The sequence below is a fragment of the Lontra canadensis genome, unplaced genomic scaffold (assembly GCF_010015895.1).
Source record: "Lontra canadensis isolate GAN:19392208 unplaced genomic scaffold, GSC_riverotter_1.0 scaffold48, whole genome shotgun sequence".
NCBI classification, from domain to species: Eukaryota; Metazoa; Chordata; class Mammalia; order Carnivora; family Mustelidae; genus Lontra; species Lontra canadensis.
Window position 1 is genome coordinate 11,165,879 of NW_022631042.1, and position 11,347 is coordinate 11,177,225.

At 42.3% G+C, this 11,347-nt stretch overlaps 1 pseudogene; it reads left to right on the forward strand.

Annotated features, from left to right (window-relative positions):
• Nucleotides 1–8,493: 8,493 nt before the first annotated feature.
• Nucleotides 8,494–10,303, forward strand: LOC116876859 (annotated as a pseudogene).
• Nucleotides 10,304–11,347: the final 1,044 nt, after the last annotated feature.

An 11,347-nucleotide genomic window follows, 5' to 3' on the forward strand; every position in this document is an offset into this window, starting at 1 on the left:
AAGATGTTAGAGCCACCTCAGTCTAATGGGCTCTGGGTTTAATTACTTTAATGATGGTAATATTACATCAGATATCTGAAAATCACTTGCTCTTCTTTAACTAAAGAAGCATTTAACTAACAGTTTGGGATAAATGTTGTGAATATTTAAAAATCATAATGACTATAAAAAATTGTGGCTACAAAAATAGTACGTCATCAAGGTGGGTCACCCCACAATAGTTTCGATTTTCATTTCCCTGATGATTAGTTATGTTGATGCCATCTTAATGGCAGCATTATTTACAATAGTCAAAGTATGGAAGCAACCTGCCTGTCCACTGACAGATGAACAGATAAGGAAAATGTGGTATTCATACGATTTCACTCATATGTGGAATTTATGAAACAAAACAAGCAAAGAAAAAAAAAACAGTGGAATGAACCAAGGTTCAGACTCTTAACTACAGAGAACAAACTAATGGTTACCAAAGAGGAGATGAATGGAGGGAATGGGTGAAACAGGTGATGGGAATTAAAGAGGACGCTTACTATAATAAGAAAGAAAACCAGGGAACCCTGTGGTGATGGAAACGTTCTGCATCTTGACTCTATCCATTTCAAGGTCCTGATATTGTACTATAGGCACAACAGGTAAAGGGAATATGCATCTCCCTGTAGTATTTCACAGCAACATGTAAATTCACAATTAGCTCAAAATAAAAAGTTTAATTTAAAAATATAGAATTAGGGGCGGCTGGGTGGCTCAGTTGGTTGACCGTCTGACTATTGATTTTGGCCCAGGCCATGATCTTAGGTCCTGGGATCTAGCCTCGCTTCAGGCTCCCTGCTCAGTGGGAGTCTGCTTGAGGATTCTTTCTCTCTCTCTCCATCTGCCCCTCCCCCAATTGCACTGGCACATGCACACTCTCTCTCTCAAGTAAATACATAAAATCTTTATTTTTTTTAACATTTATTTATTTGACAGAGAGAGAGAGATCACAAGTAGGCAGAGAGGCAGGCAGAGAGAGAGGGGGAAACAGGCTCCCTGCTGAGCAGAGAGCCTGATGTGGGGCTCCATCCCAGGACTCTGAGATCATGACCTGAGCTGAAGGCAGAGGCTTAACCCACTGAGCCATCCAGGTGCTCCAATAAATAAATCCTTAAAAAATCCTTTAAATTTTTTTAAAAATATAGACTCAATTAAAAAATATGTAGGGTATATGTGTATATATATATATATAAATACATATATCTAATATATTTATAATATGGGCACACATACAATATATATGATAATAAATATATTACTACTCAGTCATAAAAAAGAATGAAATCTCACCATTCTCAACAACATGGATGGATGTAGAGGGTATTAGGTTACATAAAATAAGTTAGAGAAAGACAAATACCCTATAATTTCACTTATGTGTGGAATGTATAAGACAAAACAAATGAACAAACAAACAAATAAAAGAGAAATTCATAAATATGAAAAACAAACTGATGGTTACCAGAGGAGAGGTGGGTAGAGGGATGGGTAAAATCGAGAAAAGGGATTAGGAAGTACAAACTCCCAGTTACAAAATAGGTGAGTCATGGGATAAGAAGTAAAACATAGGGTACATAGTCCATAATACTGTAATATTGTTTGGTGACCGATGGTGACTACACTTACCATAGTGAGCATTTCATAACGTATATAAATGTCAAATCACTATGTTGTACACCTGAAACTAATATAATATTGAATGTTAACAATACTTGAATTAAAAAGGAAAAGGAAGAGAGAGAGAGAAATATGGGTCACCCTGTAATTTTTGGCAAGCTTTGATGTAACAGGACCTTATTCTACACTGAGTTCTGACTTGAGAAGCTGCCTGAAGACCAATATTCAGATGAGGGGATACATGAGGAATTACTTTAAAGAACATGGAATGAGAGTGTTCTGATAATACAGTGGTTAGGGAGGAAGGCACGCAAACTAGTCCATTATACTTTTAGTTCCAATTGTTTATTTAAAGATTTTATTTATTTATTTGAGAGACAGCAGGAGCAGGGAGGAGAAGGAGAAGCAGGTCACCCGCTGAGCAGGGAGCCCGATGTGGGGCTCAATCCCAGAACCCTGGGATCATGACCTGAGCCAAAGGCAGAGGCTTAACCAACTGAGCCGCCCACACACCCCTAGCTCTGATTGCTTAAAAATACTATCCAAACACGAATAAGGCAAAGAGATGGTAGCATATCTTTTGAGGATCACATTAAAACATTGTTTAACGTGACCACCAAAGTATGACTTAATTCTCTAGTACCCAGGGGTCAGCAAACTTTTTCTGAAAAATGAGTCAGGTAAGTCAATATTCAGGGTTTTGTTTTTTCACAATCCTTGAAAAATGTAAAAGCCACTCTGTACTCAGGGGCTATACCCAAATCTGGCCTGCTGACAGTTTGCTGATTCTAGAAGTCCCTTTGTTTCACTATTCACTATTTTTGTTCGTTTCACTATTCACTAGTGATTAAAAGCCTAAGATTTTATAAATTTACATGTTAACTTGTAGATTTTTCTCCAGTAAAGGTAAAATTTAATGTCTGGTAGAAATATAACTTGAAAGGTTATGGGGAAAAAAAGTTTATGGTTTTATTGTCACAGGTTACTAACCAGTTTTGTATCTAATAGAGCAATCCCTTTTTAAAAAATTGAACTTTACGGGCACCTGGGTGGCTCAGTCGGTTGAGGATCTGACTCCTGATTTTGACTCAGGTCATGATCTCAGGGACGTGGGATCGAGCCCCATGTCGTTGGGGTTCCCATTCAGCAGGGAGTCTGCTAGAGATTTTTTTTCTCCCTCTTGCATGCTCTCTCTCTCAAATAAATCTTTTTTAAAAATTAAATTTCAAAATTTGAGATTATTGTATGTAGATTTACATTCAGTTCTAAGAAGTACTGCAGAGAGATGGTGTGTGATCTCTACCCAGTTTCTGCAATGGTAACACCTTGTAGGACTACAGTACAGTATCACAGCCAGGATATTGCCTGATAGAGTCAAGACACAGCATTTCCATCCCCTCAAAAATCCCTCAGGCAGCCATTTTGTAGCCACACCCACTTCTCTCAAGACCCCCACCTCCTTCTTAATCCCCAGCAAGGACTATTCTGTTCTCCATTTCTGTTTTGCCATTTCAAGATTATATAGAAGAATCATATCTGTAACCCCATATATATAACTATATAACCTTTTGGGATTTTTCTTTTTTCACACAGCATAATCCTCTGGCAATTCATTCAGGTGAGAGGTGAACAATCTTACTTCTTTTTTTTTTTTTTTCTTTTTGGTGAACAATCTTACTTAATTTAAATTTCCTTATTGAAATGCCTATTCAATACACAATTCCTCAAATACCCTTCGAACTAGCCTTACTGTTCTGATTGTTCCCTCACTGATGAGGGGACGAAAACCTTTTCCCTGTGTTCGGACACATTAATTTTTTTTTTAAGATTTATTTATTTATTTATTTATTTATTTTACAGACAGAGATTAAAAGTAGGCAGAGAGTCAGGCAGAGAGAGAGGGGTAAGCAGGCTCCCTGCCGAGCAGAGAGCCCGATGCGGGGCTCAATCCCAGGAGCCTGGGATCATGACCTGAGCCGAAGGCAGAGGCTTTAACCCACTGAGCCACCCAGGTGCCCCAGGACACATTAATTTTTTAAAAAAGGTTTTATTTATTTATTTGAGAGGCAGAGAGTGAGAGAGAGAGAGAGAGAGGAAACACAAGCAGGGGGAGTGGAAGATGGAGAAGCAGCCTTCCCACTGAGCAGGGAGTGCGACACGGGCTCGATCCCAGGACCCCGAGATCACGACCTGAGCCAAAGGCAGACGTTTAACACCAGAAGCCACCCCAGCACCCATTTTCCCTGCGTTCCTTCTCTATTTGTAGGAGTCATAAATATGTCATAAGTAAATATATACACTGTTTAAGTATAGTTGACACACAACGTTAGGTTAGTTTCAGATGTACCGCATAGTGATCGGACAAGTCTATACCTTACACTATGCTGTAGCTACATCTGTCAACACACAACCCTATTAGAGTCCCATTCACTATATTCCTCAGGCTATACCTTTCATCCATGTAACTTTTTCTTTCCATAACTGGAGACCTGTACCTCTCACTCCCCTTTGCCCATTTTGCCCAACCCCTCACTGAGTCGCCCCTCTGGCAACCACCAGTTTGTTCTCTGTGTTTATGTGCAAAAGTCACATTTTTAACTTTTTGAAATAATACTTGGATATAATTACTTTTCCAGTGCTTGCTCCCTAGAGAGAATTTCCAGTTGGCTCAATGCTTTTTTACTTAGAAAACTTGCATCTAGTTAGAAAAGATCAGATCACCTTTTCTCTCCTTTAGCCAGAATAAAAATGTAATTTGCTTTATTTGAGTTTCAAAGTAATGATAAGAAATATGTTCTCTCTCCAGTGACAGGTTATTTCCATGAGATTTTGGGGTGAGTTGAGAAGAAAGAAATTTTTTTTTAAAGATTTTATTTATTTATTTGAGAGAGAGAGTGAAGGAGAGAGAGTGTGAGGTGGAGAGGATCAAAGGGAGAAACAGACTCCCTGCTGAGCGGGGAGTCCCATGAGGGACTCGATCCTCCAACTCCAGTTCACGACCTGAGCCAAAGGCAGTTGCTTAACCAACTGAGCCACCCAGGGGTCCCGAGAAGAAAGACATTTTTATTTTATTTATTTATTTATTTATATTTATTTTTTTAACAGAGAGAGATCAGAAGTAGGCAGAGAGGCAGGCAGAGAGAGGGGGAGAAGCAGGCTTCCCGTTGAGCAGAGAGCCCAATGCAGGGCTTGACCCCAGGACCCTGGGATCATGACCTGAGCTGAAGGCAGAGGCTTTAACCCACTGAGCCACCAAGGCGCCCCAAGAAAGAAATTTTTAAATAGCATTTTTATTCTATGCCACTGGCTCACTTTTTATTTTTTAAGCAGGGATTCCAACAGTATATCAGCATAGAGATTTATGAGTAATTGGTCAAAAAACCCCATGTGTCTTTCGGACTTCAATATTTTGCTTCTAGTGAGAAGTAGATAGTTTATGATCATCACTTAATAGAAAAGTTATGTTTTCTCAGATGAGAAGATTAGAATCCACTTAGTCCACTCCCCTCTTTTGGAGCAGGACTAAAATAATCATTTCTTAAGAAACCAAACAAGATTGGGGTGCCTGGGGGCTCAGTCAGTTAAGCATCTGCCTTTGGCTCAGGTCATGATTCCAGGGTCCTGGGATTGAGCCCCGCATCTACTAAGCAGGGAGCCTGATGTGGGGCTCTCCCTCTTGCCTCTGCCGCTGCTCCCCCACTTATGCTTTCTGTCAAATAAATAAATAAATCTTAAAAAAAAAGAGAAACGGGCGCCTGGGTGGCTCAGTGGGTTACGCCTCTGCCTTCGGCTCAGGTCATGATCTCAGGGTCCTGGAATCGAGTCCTGCATCGGGCTCTCTGCTCAGCAAGGAGCCTGCTTCCCTTTCTCTCTCTCTCTCTCTCTGCCTGCCTCTCCATCTACTTGTGATCTCTCTCTGTCAAATAAATAAATAAAATCTTAAAAAAAAAAAAAGAGAAACAACAAAAATGTATTATGGGAAATCTCAAAATACACATGAGTAGAAAGAATGGTGTAACAAACCTCTATGTAAATGCAATATATTTAAATGCAATATATATATACATATAAATGCAATTTATATATACATATTTTTACAGAAATTGTGCATTTAAATGCAATATTTATATGCATATATAAATGTAATATATATACACATATATTTTAATACAATATATATATATATTTTTTTTTTTTGACAGAAATTGTGCACTCAGGTGGGAGGTGAGGGACAGAGAGAGGGAGAGAGAGAATCCTAAGCAGAGTGAATAAAGTCAGTATTAGTAATATTTGGCTAACCTTGTTTCATACATACGCGTCATTTCCTCCAACTCAGTAAATCCCAGACATCATATAATTTCATCCGTAAATACTTCAGTATGTATCTATAAGAGATAAGACACTTTTTAAACATAACAACCCCATTATCACACTGAAAAAATAGTAAAACTTCCTTAACGTATTCTAATATGCGGTCAGTATTCAAATGTTCTCCAGTGCCTCTTTTTAAGGCTGGGGAGGGGCAGAGGGAGAGAGAGAATCGCAAGCAGGCCCCACACCCAGCAAGGAGCCTTATGCCAGGCTCAATCCCACGACCCTGAGATCATGACCTGAGCCAAAATCAAGAGTTGGACACTTAACTGACTGAACCACCAACGTGCCCCATTCAAGCATCCTTTTACAAATGATTTGAAACCGGATCTAAATAAGATCTGTTGTGTATATTTTTTTCTTTTTAAAAAATACCATTTCTTTTTGGGGCGCCTGGGTGGCTCAGTGGGTTAAGCCGCTGCCTTCAGCTCGGGTCGTGATCTTGGAGTCCTGGGATCGAGCCCCGCATCGGGCTCTCTGCTCAGTGGGGAGCCTGCTTCCTCCTCTCTCTCTGCCTGCCTCTCTGCCTGCTTGTGATCTCTCTGTCAAGTAAATAAATAAAAATTTTTAAAAAATACCATTTCTTTTTGAGCAGCTTTATTAAGGTAATATGGACATACAAGTACATGTTCAAGTGTACTATTAGATAATTTTTGACATGTTATTCACCTGAGAAATTTTCACCACAATCAAGATGATGAACAAAGCCATCACCCCGAGTTTCCTCATGCCCCCTTGGTAATCCTGCCCCTTCCAATGTCCCCACACACTCCCATCCCCAAGCAACCATGGACCTACTTCCCATAGATTAGTTTGCATTTTCTAAAACTTCTTAAAAATGGAAACCTACAGGGGCTCCTGGGTGGCTTGGTCAGTTAAGCACCTGACTCTTGATTTTAGCTCAGGTTGTGATCTCAGGCTCCTGAACTTGAGCCCCACATCATGCTCTGCACTCAGAGCGGAATCTGCTGAGACTCTCTTTCTCCGCTTCCCCACTCTGTTTTCTCGCTCTTTCTTAAATTAATAGATAAATCTTTTTAAAAAATGGAATCATCTGTAATCTTTTTAGGTCTGGTTTTACTCCCTCAGCATAATTATTTTGAGATTCATAATACTGTTGCATGTATCAATAGTTCATTCCTTTTTTGTTGCCGAGCGGAATTGCATTGCAGGGATGTATCCCAATCTGCACCACCATTCACTTGTAGATGGATACTTGGGTTGTTTCCATTTCTCAGCTATTACAAATAAAGCCGCTCTGAACATTTGTGCAAAAGACTTTGTATCTACATAGGCTTTGCTTTCATTTCTCTTTGGTAAATACATTAAGAGTAGAATCGATGAGTCATGGGGTAGGTTCTGTTTAACTTTCAAGTAACTACAGAATTGTTTTCCACAGTGGCTGTAGCCCTTTACAGTCTCTCCAGCAGGAGTATGAGAACTTTGATGCTCTGCATTCTCAGTAACACTTGGTATGGTCAGTCTTATAAGTTTAAATATTCAAATTTTAAACATTCTTATAGGCGATGTCCCTGTTTTCTAACTACATTTACATTTAAGGACAGATCATCTTTGTTATCTTTAACCAAACAACACATTGCAACAGACTGAATGCAAAAGCAAATACGAAAAATCTATCTCCTATTAGACCAGACATCAAAGAGACTTGCCAAAATGTAAAACAGTGTCGTCCTTCTCACTTTTTTTTTGTCTTTGAAAATAGAGTTTTTTCTACAGAAATATAATATAAATGGGTTTACTATTCTTTTTGTAAATGAAGATAAAATTCCTCTCTCAGGTAGATGCTTTTTCCATGTGACAGGGCTGTAAACTGTTCACAGTTGTCTGAAAGGTCAGTGGACCAGGAGCAACTTAGAGTTCTAACTTCGATTTTAAAAAGAACAACATGTTTAGAGTGCCTGGGTAGCTCTGTCCATTAAGTGTCTGCCTTTGGCTCAGGTCATGATCTCGGGGTCCTGGGATCGAGCCCCGTGTCAGGCTCCCTGCACAGTGGGGATTCTGCCTCTCCCTCTCCTTCTAACCCTCCCCCCACTCCGGCTCTCCCTCTCTCAAATAAATAAAATCTTAAAAAGAAAAACAAACATAAAAACAGAACAACATGTTTGAAGGTTTCAACAGGCAAGTTATAACTTCTTGTTCCTCTAGAACACTGATCATCTCCCCCAGCCCTGCAGGAGGGGGATCAGGATTGTGGTAAAGAAGAAGTGGGAGAACCCAGCCCTGGGGACAGAGTCTCCCACAGACTCCCTCTGAACAGCAGTGCTGAGGTCCGACTCAAAGGCAGCTGTCCTCCTGGTGAAGAGGCGTCCTCTGCCTCTGAGGCCCAAGCTGACCATGAGGAATGAGTTCACTGCAGACCCAGGCTCGGACCACCCCTGAAGCCTGTGTTCAGTGTCCACATCCCCGCCTTGAAGGCAGTGAGCGTCTTAAAGACCACTCGAAAGAAAGTAAAAAAAAAAAAAAAAAAAAATGGAAACTTGTCTAGGAGAATTCAAGCACCAGGTAAAAAAAAACTGAAATCAGTGAGAACAGGGAAGCTACAAGCAAAACAGGGAGATACCATGATCCGCTGAACAGGCTTCAGATGATGGTTGAGGAGGGCGAGCCAACATCAGTGAAGCAGATTCTTCAGGCCGGAGCCACAGGGCAGGTGGAAGGAGGATCTCTGAAAACAGCCACTGTCTGGATGATGTGGAGACAGGCCCCGGTCAAGGCGGAGGAAACCGAGAGCCGGTGAAATCTGGATTCATGACCCTTGTCAGAAATCTCCATCAAGGATCGAATTGCCAAGCACCAGGCAGCTGTGTCCGAACAGAGCAGTTCCGCCAGCTCTACAAATGACTTGCCAGCTGCTGGTAGTGAAATCAAAACTCATAAATTAGAGCAAAAGGAGAACGTGCCCCCAGATCCTGAGGTCTGCCTCGCCCATCAGGTTGGAGACAAGGTGTCTGTCACTGAGAAGAGTCTGGCAGTCCGTTCCACCGCTGTTGAGGATGACTCTGTAATTCCCCAGTCAAGAGCGAGGTCCAGCAACCTGTCCATCCCAAGCCATGAAGTCCCGATGCCAGAGCCTCCAGCCTCTCTGGGAGTTCTCCACCTGAAGCAGTGAAGAAGTTTCAGGGACCTGCAGGAGAGACTCATGCACCAGGTCAGAAGACAGTCTACCCCATGGAGCGCGTCTGGGCCAACTGGCGGGGAGATCATGTCAGCGGCTTCTGTTGCTCCTACTGCAACAGCGGACTTAGTCTAGAAACATACGTGTCTTTACATGAGGGAATCTACCGCAAGCCTCACTTCGGCCAACTCTTTAAGCCTAAAGGCAACTATGATGAAGGCTTGGGGCACAGACCACAGGAGGATCTGTCGGCAAGCATAACTGAAAAGGAAGGGACTTTGGAGAGACCAGCCCAGCTTCCAAATACGGGGGAGACCCCTCAGAGTCCAGGGCTGGAAGATGCCCGCATTGCGAAGGTGGGTGTGCTGACAGCAAGTGTGGAAGCCAAGGCCTCGTCGCAGAAAGAAGACAAGCCCGCTGAAACCAAGAAGCTGGGGACCGCTTGACCGCTGCCCCCCTCCCCCGGCCCCCAGAACCTGGTAGTTCAGGAAGGACCTTGGAAGAAGGGATCAAAGTCTCCAAGCCCAACTGGCCTCCTGAGGATGAAATCAGCAAGCCTGACCCTCCCGAGGACCTCGATCTGGATCTGAAGAAGCTAAGACGGTCTTCTCTGCTGAAAGAAAGAAGTCACCTGCTCACTGTAGCAGCTCCATTTCAACGACTTCAGTCAAGAGCCCCCAGATCCCGTCCCCACCTATAAGGAAAGGCTGGAGCATGTCAGAGCCGAGCGAGGGGTCTACAGGAGGAAGGACCGCAGAAAGGAAACAAGCGGAAAATGCCAATACCTCCGAATAGAATGGTAGCATGGGAAAAACAACCTGGCAAACCCAGGAATCCGGAGGAGGGGAGATGGGGGTGGGGAGGAGAAGAAAGGGAGATGGTGGTTTTGAGATGGGGAGTAAGACTCTTACAGAGAATGGTGCAGACTTAGATGGAGAGGATAGAGACCTCAAGCAGCAGTCTCCACGAGAACCCAAGCCTACAGACTGGTCCAGCTTTGCAGACGATACCTCCCCTAGAGAAGTCACTACCCAGAATCAGAAATCCCGCAATATAGGATTCTGGCAGAGAGAAGTAGTCAAAGGGCTGTCTGTGGAGGAATAGATAAAGAGAACCCGGTGCTAGGACGAGGACGAGGACGGGGAATGACAGACTGCGATGGATGCAGCATTCTGTTTGTGTCTGTGTTAGGGAGCCCCTGCCTGTTCTCACAGTGACACTCGCACCCAGATAAGAGCATAACCTGTAATGTACATGGGAGTAATCTTGGAAGAGTTCTTCCTTCAAAAAAAGAATGCCATACCGCAGCTTAAGTGAACCAATTCTAAGTGCTAGAGATAATATAACTTCAGTCCTCTATTTTAGCAATGCTGATATGCATGAGGGGCTTTCAGGTCTTCTCCTGAGGGGAAACATGCCAGCTGATACAGTCCATACCCCACTGTACTCCCAAAAGGCAATACAAAAATACACGATTAGTAGCACATTGTTACACTAAAAATTCAATTATGGAATTAGGGAACAAAGAGAAGGGGTTTAGGGACCTAAACATTTTGACTGAATACATTGTATTTTATTTTTTAAAGATTTTATTTATTTATCTGACAGAGAAAGACACACAGCAAGAGAGGGAACACAAGCAGGGGGAGTGGGAGAGGGAGAAGCAGGCTCCCCACTGAGCAGGGAGCCTGATGCGGAGCTCGATCCCCAGGATCATGACCTGAGCCGAAGGCAGATGCTTAACCAACTGAGCCACCCAGACGTCCCTCACGTACAAGTTTTTGTGCAGACATGTTTTTATTTCTCTTGGGTGTATAGCTAGGAGTGGAATTGCTGGGTCCTATGGTAACTCACTGTTTAACTGTTTGAGGAACTGCCAAATTACTTCCCACAGCAGCTGCACCTTTTTACATCCCACCCCTCAGCAATGTGTGAGGGTTCCAGTTTTCTCACCTCTGTGCCAGTGCTTATAATTATTATTTTTTTAATTCATTTTTAAAATTATAGACATCTGAGTGGGTGGAAAGCAGTACCCCATTGTGGTTTTATTTTGTATTTCCTGATGGCTGATGATGTTGAACCTTGTTTCATGTGCGTATTGGCCATTTATACTTCTTATTTGGACCAATGTCTGTTTAAATCTTTTGCCATTTTTTAAAGATTTTATTTTTAAGGGGCACCTGGGTGGCTCGG